Genomic DNA, 25,269 nt, shown 5'->3' with positions numbered 1-25,269 from the left:
TGTTTATTTACTTACAACTGAATTTTTAGATGCATAACTTGAGTTTGACGAGAGCCCATCTCAGGGACAGAGAAAAAAATAGTCCTCCATAGTTTTTAAGACTCTCAGTGACTAAACTGAAAGAAAAACATATAGGGGGAAAAACTGGAAGCAAATTGAATACATGTGCAAAAGTGACATTTTACTAAAAGAACATGCTTAAAACTGGGTTTCTTGAACATATGTCAATGAAATTGAAAATGAAATGTAGTCAGTGAGTAGAATGTATTTCTGAATGCAGAAGAACACGTGTGTTACATTACCTAAAATGGAAACGTTTTTTTCATCTTGTCCCACTATGATTTTTTTATCCTAATTTTAGAGATACGATATTAAAAATATGTTAAAACAATTCTGTTTAGGGATTTAGGTACATTTTAGTTTTTAAAAATCTCCATCATTTTGCCAGGGTCAATCCTCACATCTCATAGATTTCCAAATTAAAATTTACAAAATGAAAAATGTGCCACTGATCTTGGATTTAAACTCATAACTTATGTTAGTATGTAGCTAATTCTTGCATTTTAAACCTGTGTACAACAGCTATGGTTAAATATCTTTCTGATGTTTTTTCAAAATAGAAAAAAATAAGAGGAGTTCTACTTTGTACTTTGTTCATTTCTCCTGGTTTTCTTTTTCATGTCTTCTTTCCTCTGTTCTTCCTTCTTTTTCTGTCACTTCATTACTTAGCTTCTGATTTTTTCAGCTATTGTTAATGTGGGTCAGTGACCAAGACTTTGTCTTAACCTTGAAGATGCAATTGCTTTAGGCAAGTCCTCACGCTATTTCTCCACTGTGCTTAGACGTTAAAAGAGCTCTTCAGATACAGTGTCTGTGAGATTGTTTTCTTTTGTTACCATTCAGCACTGGATTTTAATTTAACCAGGACCAGTTTGGTGATAAAAGAATTCAAAGGGTTTTGAAGAAAAAAATAATACAAAGAAAACAGTAAAATAAAATAAATAAAAAACAAACAAAAGGTTTTTAAGAGGTCCCACCACTGCCATCTCCCTACCTAATTTCTGATGTTCCATATAATCTAGTCAGATGAATACACCTTCTTCCCTTCATACTTTTTGGTAAGAATCAAAAAAAGCTGTCTGGAAGTGGATACATACAGGGGAAACCCTGTACTTAGATTCCTGGAACTGGGGACTCTTGCTAGAATAATCCAAAGAACGTTTGGTATAGAGAAAACTAAAAGAGCAGATTTCTTTGCTCTGTGGAATAATCTCTTGGTGTTCAGCGATGACTGCTTGTGGTTGAGATGCTCAGTCAACTTCTATTTCTCCTGCACTCCTTACCTGAAGGGAGATTTAAAGTGGCCATGGTATTTTATGGCCACATTCCAGATATCTAGGTTTTTCATCTGTATACATTGGCAAAAATCCACCCTACTCATCTCATTGTATTTTCTTTAGGGCCCAATGTGGTACTGTATGTGAAATCACTTTGCAAACTATAAAAACATGATAAAAATGTGAGTATTGTTTACTGAAAACAATAGAACACTAGAAACTGATGTGGTATATATATAGCATTATCAGCCAGGTACATATCAATCAATTCAGGACCTTCATTTTTTAGGTCCTGACACAAACACCTTGTTTGTGCAGACAGACTTTTTTTTTAGTTCACAGAAAATCAGATCATTAGGTAGGGCTAACAAGCCGCTCCTTGTGATGTTTTCCCATGTAATCTGGAGGAAGTATTGAGAGAGTCTGTCAGCACTGAACCATTTGGACATGGGAAATCTTATCAGAAAAAAAATCTTGTCTTAGAGATATGTGAAAAATGTCCATGGACAAGCGATTTAGGTGAAATTGCTAATAAACCCTATCCTCTATTACCACATACCCATTCTCCAGCAAACTTACAGACCCTCCTTTTCTCTCATTGATCCACTAACATAAAGTCTTTTTCTAATTCACTATTATAAGTAATTACAATTAGAATGGATTTATTAATTAATGTCTATTATAATCATCATTAATTAATCTTAACTCTATAGTATTTCATATAATTTGTTCCATAACTCTTCATCTTTAGAAAGAGAATTCAGAGTTGCCTCTGAGACAGTGGAACTCACGAAATCAGTTAGGGACTATAGACAGAACAAAGAAATAAAACTATTTAGCACTTCAGAATGAAGAGCCAAACAGGAATTGCAAATCCCCATGTTTATTTTGCCTGCAACAGGTTAAATCACTTAAAATTGGAAAAATCAATGCAATATTCAAATTCTACTTTGTACAGTGTTTTTACTCATCAACTATCCAAGGAATATGATAATCTCAAAGTTTTACTCAGAGATAATATTTAGACAACAAAAATTTTATTTACTTTCACTCAAATTTTTGTAAAAAATAAAATCAAAAGAAAGTAGTTTTTTAACTCAGAGCCTGACACTTATTTGCAAGAAATTGATGTTGATCGGAAAACAAAATACTGTTTTAATCTATGTCTGAGGAAAGTTAGGAGAGCCTTTTAGAATATCCAAGTTCCATGTATTTACTTTAAAATGGCAACCTTTGCTAACTACCTTATTTACCTGCAATGAATTATTTTTACAAGTGTTTACTGTCCTTTCCAAAGACTAACATATCATGTCAACACTTTTTCTAATATAATGTCACGCGGCAAGAATTATACAGAATACTGTTTCAAAGTAAGCAAACTTATACTGTGGGGATGACTGATGTAACCTAAGCAGATATTATAAGCAGAGACAGATACAGGCAAAGTTTTTGCCTTAAGAGATCCTAAAATGAAGTTGGGTTAGAGGAGATACAGAAGACATAAAATTACACCTGTAATTTACCTTTTCCCCAAATAACTAGCTCTGTTATTACCTTCTACTGATAATTGATTTATGTATGGCTCAATCCAATAATTTCCTACTTTTATATACAGTGGAGGGTAGTGGCTTCTTAACTTCTATATACACATATAGGGCTTGAGACCACGTATCTCAAGAACGTTGCTGCACGACATCTTTTAATATGTCATTGTTTAAGAACCAGCAAGTATGCACCTAGTCTGCTAAAAATGGCCTGGATAAGAAATGGGATATTCTGCAGAATCCTACATATCTCTCCACTGCTGCTTCCCGGGTTCTGTCTGTAGGTTACCTTGGTTGGTTTAAAAAGTCACTGATCTTTGGTTCTTGGTTTTACTTCAGTCCTTGGCATTTCCTGTATGACTTGCGGTAATCAAATTTAGGAGCCTGCCATAACCCACCTGCAACTGATCCCACATGTTCTTTAGTGGTATTCTCACTGGCTCCTCCCCACAGCCTTGCTGCACCAGTCCCATAATATGCATGGTCTGACAGCTATGTCCGGTGTTTTCTTTTATCTATGCTAGCATACATATTTGGTCAATTCAGAAAAATAAGCAGTTTATTTTAATATTTAGTTGACCATCTGGGTGGCCAATTAGGAAATAACTGCATAAAACAGTCAAAAGACTGTAAGATTCAGAACTAAGACGATAGCAGGAGGGTGGAAATATGATGGGCTTAAGAGCTACTGAAGAGAGAGAATCAATAGGATTCGATGACTGGTTGAAAGAGATAAAGGAGAGGGAAAAGCCATGGATCATACCTTATTTCTGGCTCTAGAAATGGAGGTAATCATGAAGCCATTTATTAAAATGGGAGACACAGGAGGAAAAGCAGATTTTGGGTGAAGGAGATGTGATGAATTCAGTTTTGCATAATTGAATCATAGGCTTGTCTGTAAGACATCTAAGTTGTGATACTGATGTTCAGTGTATAGTTAAATACAGGGTCTACAGATCAGGCAAGAAATCTAGCTTTGGGATGTGCATTTGAGAATACGTTATTTAAAAAAGCTAAATGGTCTAAGGTATTTTAAATAAAGTGAAGAAGTAACATACAATAAGGTTTACTACAAAAGGCTGTTGATGAATATGGCTAGTAGAGTTTTAGTAAAATGATAGAACAGAAGCCAGATTCCGATGAAGGAGTAGTAAATGGAAAACAAGGGAATGGAATCCTTCATGCTTACAATGAGAACAGCTACTTTTTCTTTTTTTTTTTAAATCTCAGGATTAGAGCCAAAATTAGTTATATATTTTCTAAAAAATTTAAAGTGAAGTCTTTTACCTTTCTTTTGTATCTATTCTTTATTCTCTCAGGTATCTGTGCTGAGGTACTTTATTTTCAAGAGACAATGTATATGAAATGTTTAGCACAAAGCCAACATAGTAAATGCTCAAGTAATATAACTGCAGGTATTCCTACATATGTGATTCTAATACACTTCTGAAAACGTGTGGGAAAGCAAAATTTTTTGTTGCAAGAGCAAATATTTCATTATTTTAAATAGGAAAAATAATAATACATTCTTAGTATAAGCGAAAGCCCCAACCAGTTCCCCTAAACATCATTTACACACTCTTACACATCTATATAATAATCTACTAAGGATTTATGCATTATAAAAATACATAGTTCTTGATTATTTAACATTTAATGAGCACACATAACACAACATAATGAGTGATTATGTTGGCGTGGATGAAAGACGTTATGAGATTACAGATTACATTTTGCTTCTACACAGCAATGAATATGCATTCTAACGTAAATAAGCAAGAAGATATGTAAAAAATACATATTAGATGCAAGTAACAACAAAAATATAAAGAAGACATTTTGGCTTTAAGTGGTTACTCTCAGAATAAGATTCAGTGATGAGGGAGACCTTTTTGCTTAATAATGCAGAACATCGTTGAACAAGGCCAATGATTAGCACTACGTTATTCCGAGAATATCAGAGATATCAACACATTGTTTTCTGCATCCTCCTGTGCAACTCTCTGAAAGTTACATGGAGATTCATGGTAAGAATTTTCGATTCAAACACTAAATTTGGGGTAAATGTTTTTAAAAGTTGCTCTTACAACTTTTAGTATCATATGGACCTGTGATGTGGGTGTGCTCTTGTTATGGACATGTGCAAAGCAGAGCAGGAGTTCTCAGCTGGGAGAGATTGTGCCTCCCAGGGGATACTTGGTAATGTCTGGGGGACATTTTTGGTTGTCATTAAACAGAGGTCAGGGATACAGCTACACATCCTACAATGTACAGAACAGATCCTCATCACAAAGAATAACCCAGCCCAGAATGTCATAGTGCTGAGGTGGAGAAACCCTGAAGGAGAGAGAAAAGAATGGAATCAAACCAATATTTCAGAGGGAACCTCAACTGGAATAAGGAACAGATTGAATATTGCAAAATCAGAAGTTGGAATGAGTTGATGTTATTAGCTTGGGGAACCATGAGGCGGATCTTTTCATCAACGGCACTAATAAATCTAAGAAAAGGAGCTACTTGGGGAAGGGACTGTGAGAAAAAATATTTAGTTTTTACAATGTTATACACTTCAGTTATGGGTGAAACATTCAAATGCATGAAATAATTTTAATTCGTGCAGGAGTTTTTGTCTAAGTTTTCTAGTCAATTTTTTTTTTAAATAAAGCATTTAAATACTCTTCAGGTTATAAGTCTGAACTCTAACTCAGTCCCATATATCATACCTTTTTCACATGTAAGCTCAGCCTTCAAGAAACTGCAGAAGAATGAGATTACTACCCCATTTAATGGATGAGAGAGATGAGGCTTAGAAAGGTTAAGCAACAAAGGTGATACAGCTACTAAATCATCATATTAAGATTTAAACCAACGTCCTCCAAGTCCCGAGCTGTTTCTAAAATAATTTTGTTTTAGTACTCAGTTGTGCTCCAATTATTTCAGACAATCCCCTGCAACCACATCTTTACTGACCTTTATAAGTAACTTCCCCCAGCTACACACACACACACACACACACACACACACACACATACACACACACTCATGCACACACACTTTTAAATACATTTTTTTTTTGTTCTTATAAAAGTAATATATGTCAGTGCAGAATTTTGGAAAATATAAAGAGTAAAGTCAAATGGATAAAAATCATCATTACTTCCACCACTTAGAAATATCTACTAATAAATAAATTTTAGGTAATGATTTGAGTTTGTATTGTTTTTCTTTTTCTCCGTTGACGGTTTTGCTGATATCCACTGCTATTGCTAAAATTAATCACAAGGAATTAGAAAGAGGAGATAAAGGGAAAGATGGCACACAAGCCAGAGAATTCGCTCTCAAATTCATAAAGAAGAAACTTGGGTGAGGTGGAGGTAGAGAGGGAATATCTAGAGTCTCTCTTCGCCCAAGGAGTACTAGGCACTTAATAAATCTTAGTTCATCTGTCATCTCTATGCTCCGCTAATGACAAGATTAAATTGAAGCTGCACATTCCAGAGTGCTTATCATTTCCAGACTCAGTACTAAGAGCTTTACTCACATTATCTCATTTTATCCCTGCAGCAACTTCAAGTAGGATATTATTATTTCCAACTTAGAGAAGAAATTTAGGCTTCAAGAGATTTTAAAAACTTGCCAAGTTCCACAACCAGTAATTGGGGAAGCAAGGATTCTATGGCAAATTTGTCTGGTCATAAAGGCAGTGTTCTTACTCTGCCTATGCTGCCTCCTCCCACTGCGGAAAGCCAGGTGTGGACAAATACATAATTCAGGAAAGTGAGAAGAGAGCACAGAATACTATCTCATGGTTTCTAGTTTCAGACTTCCTTCCCCCCCCCCCCCCCAATAGGAGTAGGCTGACATATGGCCTCGGGAGTATGGTTCCAGGATTCAGTCACTAGGTGTTTTAGATTTGATTCCATTGGAAAAATACAGTGTGATAAGTAACGTGTGTGAGAAGATTAGTATGTGCCCGACACAAGAGTTTGCTAAATGAATGATCAGAAGAAAGGAGCTCCACCAAACTGAAGACCCTTTCTCAGGAGTAACTCTAATAACAAGTTGAGTCAGACTCCTACCAAAGTTTACCACTTATTGACTTGGAATAGTTGCATTTCAACAGAGAGATGCTGGCTGACTGAAAGGACTATCACATGCTTCTTTTCTTGAGGTGAGACTATTGCTCATGGAAAAGAGATGAATATCAGAGTTAAAAACTGTGGGATTAAAAATGAGCACATTTGGGTTTGAATTTAAAATAAATAAGCACAATTCCCTTGTTTTTGACAAATATTTGGAAAATGTAGTCTTTGGCTTTTAGTTTTAGGCTGTAGGATGGAGCTGTTGTAGAAAAGACTAAATGAGTAATATTCTGGCTGCATTTTCTCAGCCAGCTCTCCAGGTTGGGAATATTCTGTATCTGTGGAAACATGCTCTTCCTGTAAGGCTCAATGTAGATCATTGGTTTTACATGAAGGCCTCTATTAATCTAGTCATTCACAGACATTTTTATGCATAATTGTTGGGTAATAGTCTGTGTTTATTTTTATGATAAATGTTTCAAAGCTACTGTTCTCTGGGGTTCTCACATAAAGGAAAATATTTATCTCATTGGAATTTTAACCACACTACAATTAAAATGAAATGCAATCGATAAAATATTAATGCAGGTATGTTTGAAGATCAACTACTTAATGATTAGGCCCCTATCTATCATTCCCCAGCTTTCTGAAGGTCAATATATAGCAGAGTCAATGAGTTAACCAGCAAATCAGAAATACAATATCTGTCTAATTGTGGGTCTATTATTAATTTCTTAATGAAGTGTGTGACTTGTTGATGAGAGTTTATGCTGCCTATTCTTTTTAAAATCTCATGCCACGCTGGGTTGTTACTTCAAAGTCTCAGATAATTGAACATTATTTTTAACGCTAGATATCACTGTAACACTATAGGAAATAGAATCAAAGGATGTGAAGGGAAGAAATGGCTACATAGGTCTCTTCTCACCCTGTCTTTTGGAGAAAGTGACACTGAACATCACTAAAGACAATAGAGTTTCTCAGTATCACATGGTTAGTGGTGAAGCTGACCCAGAACCCAGGTCTCCTGATTCCCAGGCCACTGCTCTTCAAGACTCCAAGCCACTGAATTTCAAGATTCCAACCCAGGGTCTGGTTTTGCAGATGCTGTGGGTAATTTGCCGTGCAAATTATGAGCCTGGCCTTTTATTCCCTGTACTGTTTTCTAAGCAAAGTGAAGTAGGAATTAAGTAGGTAGGTAGAAAGGAGCAGCAGTTGCACTAACTGGAAATTTTCTCTCATGGTGGCAGGAGCCAGGTTCATTTTTGAGGCTACTTATGGTGAGGGTGAGCCCCCACCTTCTACTTGGAAGTGAGTATCTGAAATGACTAGCACCAACTTTAATCCTATAAAAACTACCACCTCTAGGTCTCAGGCAGAAGGAAGAACTCCTTGGAGTTCCTGCCAGGTACAAGGGATTACTGAAAAATAATGATGTCTCAATTGCCATTATGGTGTTTTATGTTGGTAATAGAAGTCAAAAAATAACAATGAATTTCCCCACTAATTTTCCATGGCTACTTTCTATATGAGTCAACTTTAATAATTCATTTTACTTTGTGCTGGATAACAAAACGGTTCTAAGCTTTGGTCATTTGTGTGACTTTAGCAGCACTCCACAAAGGAGGAAAGAAAGTTCTTGAACTGAGGTTTTACTCTAAGTGTACAAAATTATAGCAAAAAAACAAACACAAACAAAACTCTAAACAGAAATAGCTATTCATTTCAGTTTTCACTGGTTTTCGTAAAGGGCGAGTGTGAGCAGGGGAGGGGCAGGGAGAGAGGGAGAGAAAAGAATCCCAAGCAGGCTCCACACCCAGTATGGAGCCCAACTCTGGGCTAGATCCCTTGACCCTGGGACCATGACCTCAGCTAAAATCAAAAGTCAGATGCTTAACCGACTGAGACACCCAGGCACCCCTCATTTCAGTTTTTAAAACATTTACTTGCATCATGTAAATGGTCACTGGGCAGTCAGAACAAGGTAAAGAAAATTAAGTTTGGCAATATTATCAAAACGGCATCAATTCCCTTATCAAAATAGAGTACCTTTGTTAAACTGATCCCAGAATTTGACTTTCAGCACTGCTCAAAAAAGTTTCAACTGATTTAATGACATTTTTCAATTTGATGGTTAGATAAGGGGCAACAGCCAAATCAGACGGGCCAGCTGAATCCTAATTCCTGCTCTTATCCACCCACATTTCCTCATTACCTTCTCATGTGTGAATAAGTTAGCCAGAGTCATGGAGTAGAGAGAAGAGTCAGTTCTTTCTACAAGAGGTTTGTGTCTCAGCTTTCGAAGCACCGGAAGAGAAACGTACCTCTGTGTCTTTTACATGTCTACAAACTGAAATTCCTGGTTTGCAGTATAATCAAGTGTGATAGCAGGGCACCTGGGTGGCTCAGTCGGTTAAGAGTCTGACTTCTGCTCAGGTCATGATCTCACAGTTTGTGAGTTCCAGCCCTGCATCGGGCTCTGTGCTGACAGCTCAGAGCCTGGAGCCCGCTTTGGAGTCTGTGTCTCCCTCTTTCTCTGCCCCTCACCCACTCACGCTCTCTCTCTCCTTCAAAAATAGATTAAACATTAAAAAAAGAAAAAAAGCTATAGCTGGCAGAGGTCTTGGACAACACTCAACTCTGTGTTTCCCAGGTTGAGGGATATATATGGACCACTGGTGTATACAAGATAATTTTAGGAGGCATATCGATACCAAAGAACACAATAAGAAAGTTTGTATTATTTCAGGTTTTTTGAGACTTCTAATTATATCAGGAAGAAAGTCTCAGACTGGGGCAGACAAAGAACTCTCTACCACTTTTCTCTGGCTTTTTAAGAAACAGAAAGCAAGCCTCAGGCTCAGTCTTCAGCAGACAACCCTGTGGAGCTAGAATTTAATAACACTGTATGGTTTCCATTAAATATATTTTGTCCATTTACTTATGGTGGGGACACAAAACTTTCTTTTAAGATACATTTAGTTAAGTTAAAAAAATTTTTAAGTTAATTCAGGACAAAAATTAAGTAAACATTAGTTCAGAGAAGACACCAATGCAAATATTACATAAAGGCTATAGTCATTGAAACAGTAAAAGTCACAAAGGTGCTGGGGAGCTGGAGACTGACTCACTGGATAGGTGGGAAACTCAAAGCCTTGAGAGGGCAGAAAATCCCAGTCAGGACAGTCTGTAGTCCACAGGCCATTTGCCAAGTAAATGTCACTTCTCTTTTTGAATCATTTCCAAAAAATTACTAATTTGAATCATTTTGCTTAAAATGGCTTTTCGGGGGCACCTGGGTGGCTCAGTCAGTTAAGCATCTGACTTCAGCTCAGGTCAAGATCTCGCGGTTCATGAGTTTGAACCCCATATTGGGTTCTGTGCTGACAGCTTGGAGCCTGCTTCAGATTCTGTGTCTCCCTGTCTCTCTCTGCCCCTCCCCCACTCACACTCTGCGTCTCTCCCTCTCTCAAAAATAAATAAACATTAAAAAAATAAAATAAAATAAAATAAAATAAAATGGCCTTTTGGGGCACCTGGCTGACCCAGTTGGTTCAGCATCCAACTTTGGCTCAGGTCATGGTCTTGTGGTTCATGAGTTCAAGCCTTGTGTTGGGCTCTGCTAACAGATCAGGGCCTGGAGCCTGGTTCAGACTCTGTGTCTCCCTCTCTCTCTCTTTCTGCCCCTCCTCCACTCATGTTCTGTCTCTCTCTGTCTCTCAAAAATGAATAAATGTTAAAAAAATTTTTTTTAAATAAATAAAATAAAATGTCCTTTCCCCTATCGCTTTGTGAATACTACACATTAACTTTGAGCTTGAAAAACAATGAATGACAGGAGTGACTTGATAAGATTATTTCAGAGGAACTGTAAATATTAGGAAAATTAAACTATATTTGTGAGACATGGGCTAGCTGAGAACCAAAGTGGAGAAAAAAATTCCCCAGTATAAAACTTTTTAAGATTAAATTAAAAGCTAAACTTGTGTTTTTTCTCTTTTGAGGCTAGCGTCTGAGTAAATCAAAATATGTTTTGTTTTAAATTTACAAGTCGTAAATACTTGTAAACCTAATGACTAATTTCCTAAACAATATGTATCTTTTCACATGTATAGGGTCTCGCTGAAATACAAACCTAAATGCTACTAGAAAGAGGTTTGAATTCAGGGAAATTATGGGTCTTAAAGATCTTAAAAATATTATAGTGAAACTTGCAGTTTGAGATAAGAAATCTACATGTCTTTGTGAAATCCAGAGATTCTTGACAAAGTATTTCTGTGAGGTCTGAGGGGGATAGAGGAGCAAGTTCCTTCTACTGATCGAGACTCATGGCCTCTTAAGGTACTGGCCACTCCAGCTGAGTAGACATTCTGGAGCACAAGGAACAGAATTTCAGAATGACAGAGCGGTCACCGAACTACTGACTTATAAAAAAATAAATAAATAAAAGCTTTCCTCTTGTCCTCTTGTCCATGTATTATCTATGAACTGAAGCCAGTCTCCCAGTGGGAAAGCGGGGGAAGAGAGGAGGTGGGTAGCAGAGTCAAGCTGGTGAATTAATCATTTAGGTGTTAAAATCTATGCTGTATATGGAAAGAGGTGAAACAGAGTAAGGCATTTAATATATTTAAGAATTCCAGTCAGATGAGAATGAATTCCTTAACTTTGCTCTGCCTCAGTTTCCTTTATTCAGATGTTGGGACTAATAGGCATCTGTGTTATATATTGGTTGTCTAAAGAAGTAACTAACATCTATTAATGAAATAAAGTCCAAGGGCTGAAATGGGAAACAATTACACTGATTCTCTCTCTTAATGTCTAAATAACATTCAGGTTGTTTAGTGAGGTAAAAATAAATTCACCACCTTTTCTAAGTTACTAATACTCTCCCAAATTGAGGATTCCCATTTTCAGACCCACTTCTGGCTCTAACGTGTTCATTCTTGATTCTGAGAGCCCAGCCAAATAGCCTTTAGAGAGGCTTCAGTCTCTGAAGAATTCCAAGGGACACCCCCCCCAACCATTCCACGCACAGCACAATATATGTGGAAGGGAGGCTGCTCAGCATAACTCCCCAGAGAAGGAAGAAGCTGCTGCACCCTATTTGATTGTTTTCTAAGAATTCCTGAGCAGATTCGTTTCTGATGCAGAGTATCTGAGCACAGCGAAAACGATTGCCATTTGAAATTGGGGATCACTTGCAAACCATTCTCACAAAGGCCTGGAACCCATCTCTACAACCCCTTGGCTCACTCATGAGACTGCTGTGCATGACATGGTCTCAGGAGCATTCTGTCCTGATGCCAGGAGCATCATGTCATGCACCCTGCGCCATTCAGGATTCATCTCAGGTACCCAGTCGTTATAACTTCTCTCTCACAATCCTCCCTGAAACAGGGGTAGGAGAGTAGACTAGAAGCCACACTACATGTGAAGATTCCACAATGCCTCTTTAGCAATTCATGTCAGAGTGAGTCCGTTTAGTTTATGTGACTGCAGATGGTTTTTATGACTTTGCTCTTACTTATAGGTTTCAATTGTTTTATACTTCCTGAAAAACCTCTCCATTCCATCAGTGAGGAATCAGACAGAAAGAGCTATTTACTTACCAAAACCAAGTCATCCTATAGCTGTGTGGAATCTACTCCAACATTCAGCCTCCCATTCGAAGTATAATTCCCAGTAGGGTTCTCTCTCTTAGCTTTCCCCTCTCTAGGTGAGTTCAGAAAGGGTTGTTATCTCAGGTCTGCCTGTCCTCATCATTTATCAAGGATGTTACAGTGGTCCCATTTACAAATGAGGGCACTGAGTCTCAAGGAGACTAAAAGACATACTCTAGCTGATGGAGAAGACAGCTTAGTTAGATGTATAAGGTATTTATCCTTTTCAGTAAAAAAAAAAAAAATCACTTATCTTTGCTTGCAGGGTTTCTGACCCAGGGGTCTCCAATCTTTGTCAAGCCTCCTTAACTGGCCTACTTCTTGGTTTCTCTACTCAACAAATATGGGTCACATGATTCAGCTGAATTGAAGTCACCTGGCAGACTGTTTCCTGCCGTCATCAATAGCACACATACCTTTGCCCTTTAACCAATCACAGAATTTTCTTATTCTTTATTATCTTTTAAGTACTTAAAGAGAGCTTTAAATAATTCTTCAAAGGAAGCCACTATCATTTGCAGCTTTAATAATTCATTTATAAAAAATTAAAAATTTGTAGTGAGACATTATAAATTGAAAATGTTATTTGATCCTTTGGTTTCATCATATTTGCTTGAGGAAATGACCAGGAGCTTAAAGTCTATTCTAACATTGACAAGCTCAGATATATAACCACCATGGAAAGAGTGAAGATCTTGGAATTGTTGGCATTTGGTTTTGTGAAGACAGATGCTTTCACCTTGTATATGTTTTTCTCTTCTTTATTAGGAGTATAAGAAGCTAATTATAATAAAATAGCCCAGTACCATGAAAATTAAATTAGCCTGAATAATAACTGTTTGATGTTTGCCGACTTTGAAAGAACAAAGATGTGACCTCTCCAAGTAAAACCCAAGGAGAATTTTTCTTTCTTCCATCCCTCCTTAAAGAGTAGTTTCTTTAATAATAATAAAAAAAATAACAAATTTTAAGGTCACTTCCTTTTTCAGGGCTTAATTCTACATTCCATTCCAGGAAGAAGGAATTGAAATCTCTGAGAGGTGGTTGCAGTCATTAATTATTTACACTTAACATAATGTTTGCTGAGTATCTACTAAGTACTAATCAGACACTCTCTTCAATATTATATAGACATGAACATGAATTAGACACAGGCCTTAGAGTTTGCCCAAGAAAATATGTAAGAAAAATCAATCACAAGCACATGTTGACAAATGTGCTTGTGACAAATGACAAAACTGGGAAACATTTCCCAGAGGAGATCACATTGGATATAGTCCCAGAAGATTTGAGTTGCTATCCCAGAGGAGCCAGGAAGAACATTCCAGAAAGAGGGAACAATTATTCAGAAGTGTAGAAATAGGAAAGTTGGAGATTGTAAGTTCGGGAGGTAAATAACTCGGACTTAAAATTTAAAGTCAAAGTACATCAGAAAGGTTTTCTCTCCTCCAGTCTATTCAGGAGCCTAACTGGCTAAGATAGTGATAACACTTTAATCCAATACATCACTTAAATTGCTTTGATGAGTGGACTTAAATAGTCTTTTCACAGTATCCCTCTTCCACAATCTCTGGTGGGCCAGAAAGGTGCCAAAAGAGAAGTGAGCTGACATTAGGGGGCCTACATGGTGACAGACTGGTCACTTTCTCCAAAACACAGGTGCTCATGAAAAAGCATGTTGTAAGATGTTGAGCACTGTAGAATAGATGCTATTATAAAACCACATGGAATTGGTTAGCGAAACCTAAGGTTAGTGGGTCTAAATCTTGGGACGAAGAGGTTTTTAAACTCATATAGAATTATATACGTAAGGTGGGAAGGCGATATGAAAGTGGGGGCCAGTGTTTCTTCAAATGATTATGTGGGGTAGTGAGCTTGTCACAGAAGGACTCTATATCAGGAGCCATCTTGGCATGTCATGAAGTGACATGCTTTGAAAAGCATTAGGATTGTTTTTTACTTTCTATACGATAGTAATTTTATATTTAGGTAATCGAGTATAACTATACACCAAATCATCTACTTTAGGTGTCTCCAGGCATTCATTCAAATTGATTCTATGGAGCACACTCTTAGGTGCTAGGGATACAAAGAAGGAAGAAAAGAGGCCACAATTCCTGCCCTTCAGGCTACTACTGTGAGATTGAGAATATGTTACTGTGCCAAAAGGCAGTCTGAAGACTATGAACCATGCTTCCTTTGGGGAGGTACTACAGCAATGGGAATGGTTAATGCTCAAAATTAAGAGAAATCATTCCGATGTAAATTGCACCCCATATAGTCATTTGAAACCTATCTCTTTTAGAAGGTGTCAACTTTTTTCTCTTTGGATTCAGGATCAGTAAAACAACAATTTAGGAAATCTCAGGAGGCTACAAAAATGGGTGTCCCAAGAACATGAGTCGAAAAATACTTGAATCCTTACACCACTCGGATAAAACTAAAGAATCCACACCCTACTGCTCCTACCCCAGCCGTACCCATCAAAGTAATTCATCAGCATTAGTGCTCTTTTTGATGAGGCAATAATGAACTGACATCTAATTTTAGTATATATCATAAGTAGATTATTAGCTCATGCCAGCACAAAGAGTGTTGCCATTGCCACTGATATTTGATTAACCTTACAAAGACCATCCACAGGCTATATGTAGGATTTTCATGGAACTCGAGGAGTTCTTGCATCACATTTTGAGAAACACTACTTCATTATACTTTATGCTGGTGTCGTCTTGGATACTGTTATGTCTAGGATACACAGATGGACAGTTCATGCTTCTAGAAAGGTAAGAGATGGAAACTTTACATGTGCAACTTTCAGGAAAACTTCAGAAAACCATCAGGTTAATACATTCACACTTTACTTACTAGATTGCTTGGAAGTGATTTTTGGTCAGAATAGGTTTTGGGGGGGATTTTTTTGAAAGTATAGGAAGTTGCTTTTTTTTTTTCATCTGTGATATTTAGCATTCTAGCCATATATGCACACTTTTATCAGAGATGCTTAATCATTTTTTGGTTTACTTTTCAAGAAGCCTGAAATGAGTTCGGGTTTTCTATGACTTTGGTAAATAAATATGTAGTAGAGGGAAAGTCCAACTCATTTTAAATTTGCATTTTTTCTCCACAGAGAGCATATTTACCAGTCTCTATTCTCCAATTTTTGTCATCACTGCAATAGTCTCTGGCTGGGCACATAAATAAACCACACACACACACACACACACACACACACACTCTCCTATGCACATCCTTTGCTACTGTGACATAAAGTTTTGGAGTTTGTCGTTCTGATGGCCACTGGTTGAAATTCCCATTTCAAAAAATTATGAAACAAATTGAAAAATCCTTAGATTTTACTTCATTCATGCACCCAGCAAGAGAGAGAAACTTAATTCGAAAAAAAGGTGGTGACGGAGACTAGATTTCCTATCCAGCAGGGAGCTTTACAGCATGAATAAGATGCCAAGAAATGAACCAATAGGGTACTGTGTGTGATCATTTTAAAAGGGGAAAACTATTCTACAGGACTCATGAGCGATTACTTCAAATGTTTGTGTAAATATGGTTTAGTTCATCATCACCTTTTCCAATTATGTATATGTTCAGCTCTAAAGTACAGCCGCCTCTTCCTTGTTTAAAATGCCACCAACAGAACTAGCATTTTCATTAATACAATGTTTACAATGCCCACAAATGATGGTAGGAATATAGGAGTCTTTTGTTATTTGTAAACTAAACACATCTCAAAGAGGTGCCCCATTAGCTTTAGCTTGGCTTTTTGAACTCAGCCATTTAAAAAATTGTAATTTTTAGGTTCTTCCTGAAATTTTCAGATTTCTCTAATAATTATTATCATCACGTAAGTAAAACAATATATTTTATTCCTATATTTTATGCAATATAATTGCATACCAAAAGAGACTAGAAATTAAATCATAGTTTAATAAAAACAATTTGATTTTTCAGGTCAGTTATGGACCCACTAATACCTGGAAGTTACCTATAAGTTTGTTTGTAGTGAAATTTTATTCTTAGAGGACTGTCAAATATTTTAACTGCATTAAAGAGTTAAGCAAGGCATCTTTGTGTAGTGGTTAAGAGCCAGGACTTGGAGAAGATGGCTTGGTTTCACTAACTACCTGCATGACTTTGGGAACCTGCCAGACCTCTCTGTGCTGTTTCTTTTTTTTTTTTTTTTTTTTTAAATTTTTTTTTTTTCAACGTTTTTTATTTTTATTTTTGAGACAGAGAGAGACAGAGCATGAACGGGGGAGGGGCAGAGAGAGAGGGAGACACAGAATCGGAAACAGGCTCCAGGCTCCGAGCCATCAGCCCAGAGCCTGACGCGGGGCTCGAACTCGCGGACCGGACCGTGAGATCGTGACCTGGCTGAAGTCGGATGCTTAACCGACTGCACCACCCAGGCGCCCCTCTGTGCTGTTTCTTCATCTGTAAAATGGGGATAATAATAGATCCTATCTCAGAGGTTTGTTGTGAAGGCTAAATTAATAGATATATGTTAGAAGAGTGAAACAGAAGTGTTTGCTTTTGCTAATACGGTATATCACAATAGTAAATAGGGGTTCAAGAAGGAATAAAAGGAGAACTATGTAATGTAGAGCACAAACAGAAAGAAGCCTTTGCAAACACTAGGTTTAGAAGGATGCCTTTACATCTTTGGCCCACTCCAGGAGCCAGAATGTTATCTATAAATATAATTGAGTCTTCCTGATTCAGGTATCTTTCCTTAATAATATCTGAAGACAATGTTTTTATTTATTTTTTATTTTTTTAAATTTAATTTTAATTTTTTTTTAATATGAAATTTATTGTCAAATTGGAAGACAGTGTTTTTAACACTTAAGGGGCATCAAAAACTTGGGGCACCTCAGTGGCTCAGTGGTTGAGCGTCTGACTCTAGATTTCCGCTCAGGTCATGATCTCACAGCTCATGGGTTCCAGACCCACACTGAGCCCTGCGTCAGGCTCTGCAGAAACAGTATGGGGCCTGCTTGGAATTCTCTCACTCTTCCTCCCTCTCTGCCCCTCCCCTGCTAGCATGCACACTCTCTCTCCTTCTTAAAATAAATACATAACCTTAAAAAGAAAGAATAACTGAGTGCTGAGTGCCTTTGGCTTTGTCACCTGTATTGTCCAGGGTCTTCTAGTCTTCAAGGTTGATATGTTTGGCATTTAAGTCTTTTTCATTCCCATGTTTAGCTATTGGCTCATTTGGGCTTTCTTTCTGTTCATTTTAATTTAGTCCCAGCTTGAATTATCATCTTTCTTCTTGGTTAGCTACTGCTTGCTGCTCTATCTGCTGCTCACCCTAGTTCCACCTTTTCCAAACTCAGAAAGATTTTTTAAAGGAATGTATGCTATCCCACCTCACCTGATTGCTTATATCCAGCTGTCCTGCTGCAAAAAGCACAAGAGACACACCATGTGTCACTGGAGTGAATGATGGTTACTGCCGTGCAAGTTCTCAGTGGTAACAATCCTAGTTGATTCCTCACCAGCATCTCTAAATCAAAATAGGAAACAATGGTTTTATGGTACAATATACTAGTTTAAACACATTGGTCTGCTCTTACTGCTTAAAGTCATAGGTTAGAAGAGGAGAGAACCATATATCTTTGGATCTGAACTGGCGCCCAAAACATGAGTTCCAGCATCTGTTAAATATCCCAGAGCTATTCTAGTCCTTAAAGTGATTCCTCACTGCTCATTTGAAAACAGATGTTAAGAAGGAAAAGGACATACTGAAAACCAAGCATGAACTAAGGACCTTCAGAAAATCGCTTTAATACTTGCTCAGTGGGAAGACTTGTTCTGTTGAATCCATACTTTATCAGAATGTCTTCTCAGAAGACATTAAAAAAAAAAAAGCCTTGTCAGCAGAAAGCATTTAGATCTAGTAAAGGCCCGTTGGAAGAGCCAAAGATGGTGTTTACTCCATGTCGCCATATCTTCTTTTGTCCTTTTTTCACTGAAATTCAGGCAAAGTAGCATGGCAGGCAGAATGTGGTGGTATACTGGAAAGGTGATGGTGATGGACTGGACTAGACTAGGTGATGAAGTCAGAATTTAAGTCCAAGATCTGTTACTTGGAAAAGCCATTGCTCTCTCTAAATGTCAACATCTATTCAGGTAAGGAGGCAATAACATCTGTCTCACAGAATGTTGTGAAGATTAAACGAGACTTTTTTATATTATTAATAGTACTATTGGGCATTATTGATTTTTTATTTTTATTTTTTAAATTTTTTTTCAATATATGAAGTTTATTGTCAAATTGGTTTCCATACAACACCCAGTGCTCATCCCAAAAGGTGCCCTTCTCAATACCCATCACCCACCCTCCCCTCCCTCCCACCCCCCATCAACCCTCAGTTTGTTCTCAGTTTTTAAGAGTCTCTTATGCTTTGGCTCTCTTCCACTCTAACCTCTTTTTTTTTCCTTCCCCTCCCCCATGGGTTTCTGTTAAGTTTCTCAGGATCCACATAAGAGTGAAACCATATGGTATCTGTCTTTCTCTGTATGGCTTATTTCACTTAGCATCACACTCTGCAGTTCCATCCACGTTGCTACAAAGGGCCATATTTCATTCTTTCTCATTGCCACGTAGTATTCCATTGTGTATATAAACCACAATTTCTTTATCCATTCATCAGTTGATGGACATTTAGGCTCTTTCCATAATTTGGCGATTGTTGAGAGTGCTGCTATAAACATTGGGGTTGTGGAGGTTCCTCAAAAAATTAAAAATAGACCTACCCTATTATTGGTTTTTATTAGTAATTAATAATTTTGACATTATAGATCTGAATAATTAAGGTCTCCAAACATTGTTTTCCACCAAACTGGATGTCTGATTTCCTTTACTTTTTTCTTTTTTCTAGAAATTCATAGTCTGCATGTCTTCTGGGATGCAGTAGGTAGAGTGTGAAGAGCTCCAACATTGGAATATGAGAGATCTGAAGTCAAACTGTGATGAAGGCACTCTGCTTTCATTTATTAGTGCCAATCAAGTCTTTGATGGCTGGCTTTCCTTTCATAATATGGGGCTAATGACACCCATTTTGCATAGTTGTGAAGATGATTAGTGATGATGTATAAAGGAGCCTAGCATAGGGAATACTTCACAGTAAACAACCATTATACTATATTTTTTGTTTTTTCATGACTTCCTATTATTATGGACAATATGGGTTTACCTTTGTTCAGAATTACTTTACAAGTCTTCAAGTATTGTGCTCAATGGGTAGTAAATGCTGACAAGATTACACCTTGAAAAAGAGGAGGCTTTAGACTTGATAAATCATTAAACGGTCATATGGGGGCCTCAAAAGTTATTTTCTCTTTAAATACCTTAACTGGACATTCTTTAGAAACTCAAGTTCTTGAAGAATTAAACATTAATAAGACATGGTTACTGCCTTCAGGAAGCTTATATCCCTCTTGGAGGCATTTTTTTCACTAATATCTATATGTCCAACCAAATGTTATCTTTGTATAGGGACTAGACTGTGAAGAAAAATAATGCTTTCAGAGATTAGACAGAAGTCTTTGAAGTCATCTTTCTGTCAAAGGGGATGGGTAATGGGGAGCTGGGTGGGGGGCAGAATTAAAATCTGTTAACTGTATTCTATGAGTCAGGCACAGCACCAGACAAGTTATATTCATTGTTTTAGTTAATCCCAAAAACAATCCTATGAGAAGGGCTGCAAAATGTTGACTTTATATATGAAAACAACTGGTAATCTCACAGAGGTGAAACAACCTTATCTCTGGTCATACACCCAATGAGTGTTGGAAATGGGATTCCAATCATTAACAGGGGGAGGGGGTGCGAAAGTGGGTTTTGTTCAATTTCACAGAATTTTTTTTTTAATCTGAGTGTCTCACCTTTTCCAAAAATGTCTTCTTTTCTCCCCTTGATTTTCTCCTTTCCTTTTCTGTTGGGCCCAACAATGAATTCAATTCTAGACTTTGGCACCCTCTGATCAGGGCTATAGCTATTCTTTCTGTGCACATAGCCCAGAGGGCTTGTCTTATTTTTTAACCTACACACATACAGCAAAAAGAACTGATAGCTATTTCAGATGTGCTTGTGTTTAGTATTTAAAGGAAATTCACCCAGCATTAATTTAATTGTAGAAATACAGAACAGAATATACCTCAATTAAGATATACAGCTCAATCATTTATACTTTTATTTAACAAATATTAGTGACTATTTTCCCCAGTAAGTCACAAAACTTTATAAAGCAGTTTTAGGTGATCAGTATAGTCAGCCACAAGGACCAAATTCACATGACTTACCAGAAGGATTGTTTTTTCTTTTATGTATCAACCAATCTGAAGATGGATAATCCAGGATAGGTAAAGAAGAAGGGTGGAGGGGTGAAAGGACCAGGAGTCTGTTTTTCTTGCTCTGTGTGTGTGCATTCGTGTGTGTGGTGTATATATGTTGTATAGAATACTTAACATGGGGTTTACCCTCTTAGCTAGAGACCTACCATACCACTGAGTTTGTCTCTTTTAAAAAAACATTCTGCAAAACCTAGCTAGCAACTTCACCATACATCTTAGCCAGAATCTATCACATGGTCACTCCTAGGAGCAGGAAGACCTGTGTTGTGGTTCAGAATGTAAAAATTAGAAGAAAAAATATTATCAGAAAGACATAAAAAGGTCTTTGTAGAATGTGAGGAATTTTAGCCTCCATAATAGAGAAAAGCAAGGTGGAAAAGGGCTACAAATAGCTTGGAAGAAGCTATCAGCTCATCTACAATGTCAGACAAAGGAAGCTACTGGTCTTCCCTGAGCCATGTTTGATGCCACAAAGGACATTCTGGTTCTACTATTTACTGTGAAACTGCGTTCGAGTTTCTTGACTTCTGTCGAGCTTAGCTTCCCTGTTTATAAAACACAAATAACTAAAGTGTTTACTTTAAAGTATTCTTGTGACTATTTTATACAACAGTGAATTTTTTTTAATTTCATTTCAGAATTTAACTGCACAGATATATAGGATTTTTTTAACCAAATATCACATTATATAGTCTGTGAACTTTTGTATTCTTTTTACTTAACATGACAATTACAGACATTACCTCATATCATGATTTTAATGGCTACATAGTATTCTGATTATGAATTTGACATATTTCTAATTCCCAAACTATTGCCCCTGTGGAATGTTTCCATTTGTTTACTATTGTAAATAATGCTATAGTGAATATTTCTTAGATATAAATCTTTTTTTATTTGTCTTATTTTTTTGACATAATTTTTATTTTTTTATTTTTTTATTGAAAAAATTTTTTTAAAGTTACATTCTAGTTAGCATATAGTGCAACAATGATTTCAGGGGTAGATTCCTTAATGCCCTTTATCCATTTAGCCCATCCCCCCCTTCCACAATCCCTACTGTTTGTTCTCCATAACCCTCTGTTTGTTCTCCATATTTAAGAGTCTCTTATGTTTTGTCCCCCTCCATGTTTTTATGTTATTTTTGCTTCCCTTCCTTTATGTTCATCTGTTTCATACAACAGTGAATGTTAAGGGCTTAGTATTGTACCTGGCACAATACTGCTTGTATTGTGCACGTATTTATTGAAGTTTACTTGAAGTAAACTTCAATAAATACGTGCAACTATAAAGATAATCATTGATATTATTGAGTATAATACTTCTCCTTCACTAGAGAAGTGCATTATCTGCATATTGCCATTGGTTTTCTGCCTTTTCTTTCTTTCTTTCTTTCTTTCTTTCTTTCCTTTCTTTTTTTTTTTTTTTTTTTTTTTTTTTGTATTAGGAATACCCAGCCTGAGCTTTGGATGTGTCCTCTGAGGAAGTACCCATGACAAAGACCACACTGGACACCAACTCTGATATCAGGGAAAGGTTCCACAACAGTTGAGTGTGAACATGGGATCACTGAGCTCCTTGGCGCAGAGCTGCTAATGTCCCCTCTTGAGCTGACGGACGCTGGTGCTGCCTTGAAGCATGCCATGCCAATTCACAGCAAGGTCTTTATTGTTGAAACTCTTGCATAATGACATCTTTATTCATGTGAAAATACAGGATGAATTTCAACTATATGATATTGTTTATGTTCATCAGAAATGTTATTTGTCTTTACAAAGTCTGGTTTCAATGAACCGGCTATGTAATGGATATTAAATAAACATGGAATTTTACACATTCATAATATTTGGTTTCTTGTTGTGATTTTGATGAACTACACTTTCAAGCACTGTCAGTTCATCCTTATTTACAAACGAAACATTTGCTTGTAGCAGAGTGATATAGTGACTTGCTTTAAGATAAGTCAACTTTTCTATTCAATGTTTAATGTGAAACTGACTCAAAAATGTTCTTTTAGGCCACATTTACATTTCTCACTGTATAACATGTATTATACTATTTTAACTTAATGCTGTGAGCTATATAAACCAAAGACATTCTAATTCTGTTTTTAATGTATTTTTTCCAAGATAAATAATTTATAATGTACTAATAAAACTAAGGAGCTCATATTAAAAGGCTTATATTATATGACCTACTGAAATTGATCTATGGAAATTGACTCTCTTTAAAGTAATTTTATGAAATTATTTTGTATAAAATTGACTTTCTTATATGAATTCTTGACAACAAATATAAAACAAAAAGAATTGAAATTTCTCTCTCCATCCTTCCACACACTAAAGAGAAGTAATGAAATACCTTCTAACTTCATGATTTTGGGATTTCTTAGAAAAAGAAAGCAGATGAATAGTAAACATTTTAGTTACACATATCAGCTTCTGGTTGCTTCTTTAGAATAAAACTCCTTTTCAAAGTATACCTAGTCTTTTCACATCTTTAAAGTGATCAAGTTTTATTTGTGGATTTATTTGTAAAATGTTTTCATTTTGCCATCTAGGGGAAGAAATGTCTTTTTTTTTAACCTGAAAATAAATAACCCTAAGCCCACGTTCCTTCATCCTGATAACCTCTGCTCATAACAGGCACCCTAGAAGCACTCATATGTATCACGTGAGGGAAGGACAGCTCTGAAAGGACAAATGAATATTCCAAACATCAAGGTTCCGTTTACCTTGAAAGTGCTTATTTAAAATGGGTACTCATGGCATACCATGCACAACTAACGTCATCATGTAGGCATGTATTTGACTCTGCCTTTATAGGGAGGCACCAGAAAGATACTGGAGAAGGGAAAGCTGACTAGCTTTTAGACAGGGTTTCTAATAACAAGGTGATAGTGTCTTCATGCCTACTGTCTGGTCTTTAGTTTCGAAGCTTGGAGTGGCGGGGAGGAGGGACCTGAAGAAACGGAAAAGTAGAAATGAAGAAAGAGATGGACGAAGTCTATAGGAATTTTCATGACAGAATGCTGATTACTATAAGCATACTTCAGAGCATCTAGCCCCAGCTTGCCAAGGCCAGAGGGATTATTTAGAACTTTAAATTCCATAAAAAATGCTTTTCTATGCCATTTTGTGGATCAGGCTACTCTTGTGGGTGACTAACCTCACCCATTCCTAGGATTCTTTCCTTTTGACTAGTTCCATTTTTCAGGCATTGACCTTTCCCTGACCTCAGCCCGAAACTCTGGGTCACCTTGCTAGAGCCTTGGTGTGGCGCTGAATAGAGGGCTTACCAGATTGTTGGCACCGGATAAGTGGTACTGAGCACAATCGTCCTCTTTCATGAGCTAGAGGGAAGTTGCCTTTTCTAGGGTTCAGAGAGCTGAGCTGACTTATGCCTCCTTTTCATTCTGTTGCCCAGTAATTTTCCCTCTGGCCAGATCTGCAAACTGGTTGCCTCGCAGGAAGGTGACATGCACCACTGATGCAAAAAGGAGGGAAAAAAAAAAGACTACTGGCATCAGGACAACATTCAACAGTACTTCAAAAGTTTCATTTTATGGTAAAATAGGTCAATTATTTGCTCCAAATAATTAAAAAGTTTAATGGCTTAAACTTAATCTCAGATATCTTTATGTTCCTATGTTGTTATTTAATTACACTCCTCTTCTGAGTGGAATCATTATCTGAACACCTGCTTTGCCAGTTTTCCCAAATTATCCTAGAGAAGAACCTTATCATCTTGAAAAGAAAAACAACATGTATTTCCCAAGTTTTTAAACACTAAAAAAAAAGAGTCTGATTATACCTCGGAGACTCTAAATAATCTCCACCATTGGCCTCCGTGTCACCACATAGTCATGGGTTCACCACATAGTCATGGGTCCACGAGCAGGCTGGTGATTTCTGATGTTCTAGACTGTTCTGCATCTTTTCTAGGAAAAAAACCAATGGGTCTCAAAGCCGAGATTCAAGGGCTACAGTGAAGAGCAAATTCTTGCCTTAAGTCACACAGTAAGGCAAGTGCAATGTACCAGCCTGTCTCTGTCAAATGAATCCTATGACAATATTGATAATTCCACAGGCTACCTCTCTATATTCCATATTTGCTCCCATTCTAAGAACGTAAGTGCTAAAAAAGGACCAAAAAATAAGGAAAAGAAACAGAAAAAAAAAAAAAGAAGGATCTCAAAAGCAAATGGAAAACATCAAGCTAATCCCTTATCTTGCCATCCAACTTGTCAGTTCTTGGGAAAATAGGG

At 36.9% G+C, this 25,269-nt stretch overlaps 1 long non-coding RNA gene across 1 annotated transcript in view; it reads left to right on the top strand.

Annotated features, from left to right (window-relative positions):
* LOC131510428 (uncharacterized) overlaps window positions 1-22,845 on the top strand; it is a 39,485-nt gene extending 16,640 nt beyond the window's left edge. The window contains exons 2-3 of the long non-coding RNA XR_009261054.1: window positions 6,732-7,052; window positions 22,450-22,845. This is a non-coding gene — a long non-coding RNA (uncharacterized LOC131510428). The remainder of the gene's footprint in view (window positions 1-6,731; window positions 7,053-22,449) is intronic.
* Window positions 22,846-25,269: the final 2,424 nt, after the last annotated feature.

This window comes from Neofelis nebulosa, chromosome 1 (assembly GCF_028018385.1).
Source record: "Neofelis nebulosa isolate mNeoNeb1 chromosome 1, mNeoNeb1.pri, whole genome shotgun sequence".
Lineage (NCBI taxonomy): Eukaryota > Metazoa > Chordata > Mammalia > Carnivora > Felidae > Neofelis > Neofelis nebulosa.
This window is presented reverse-complemented; position numbering and strand designations above follow the sequence as displayed.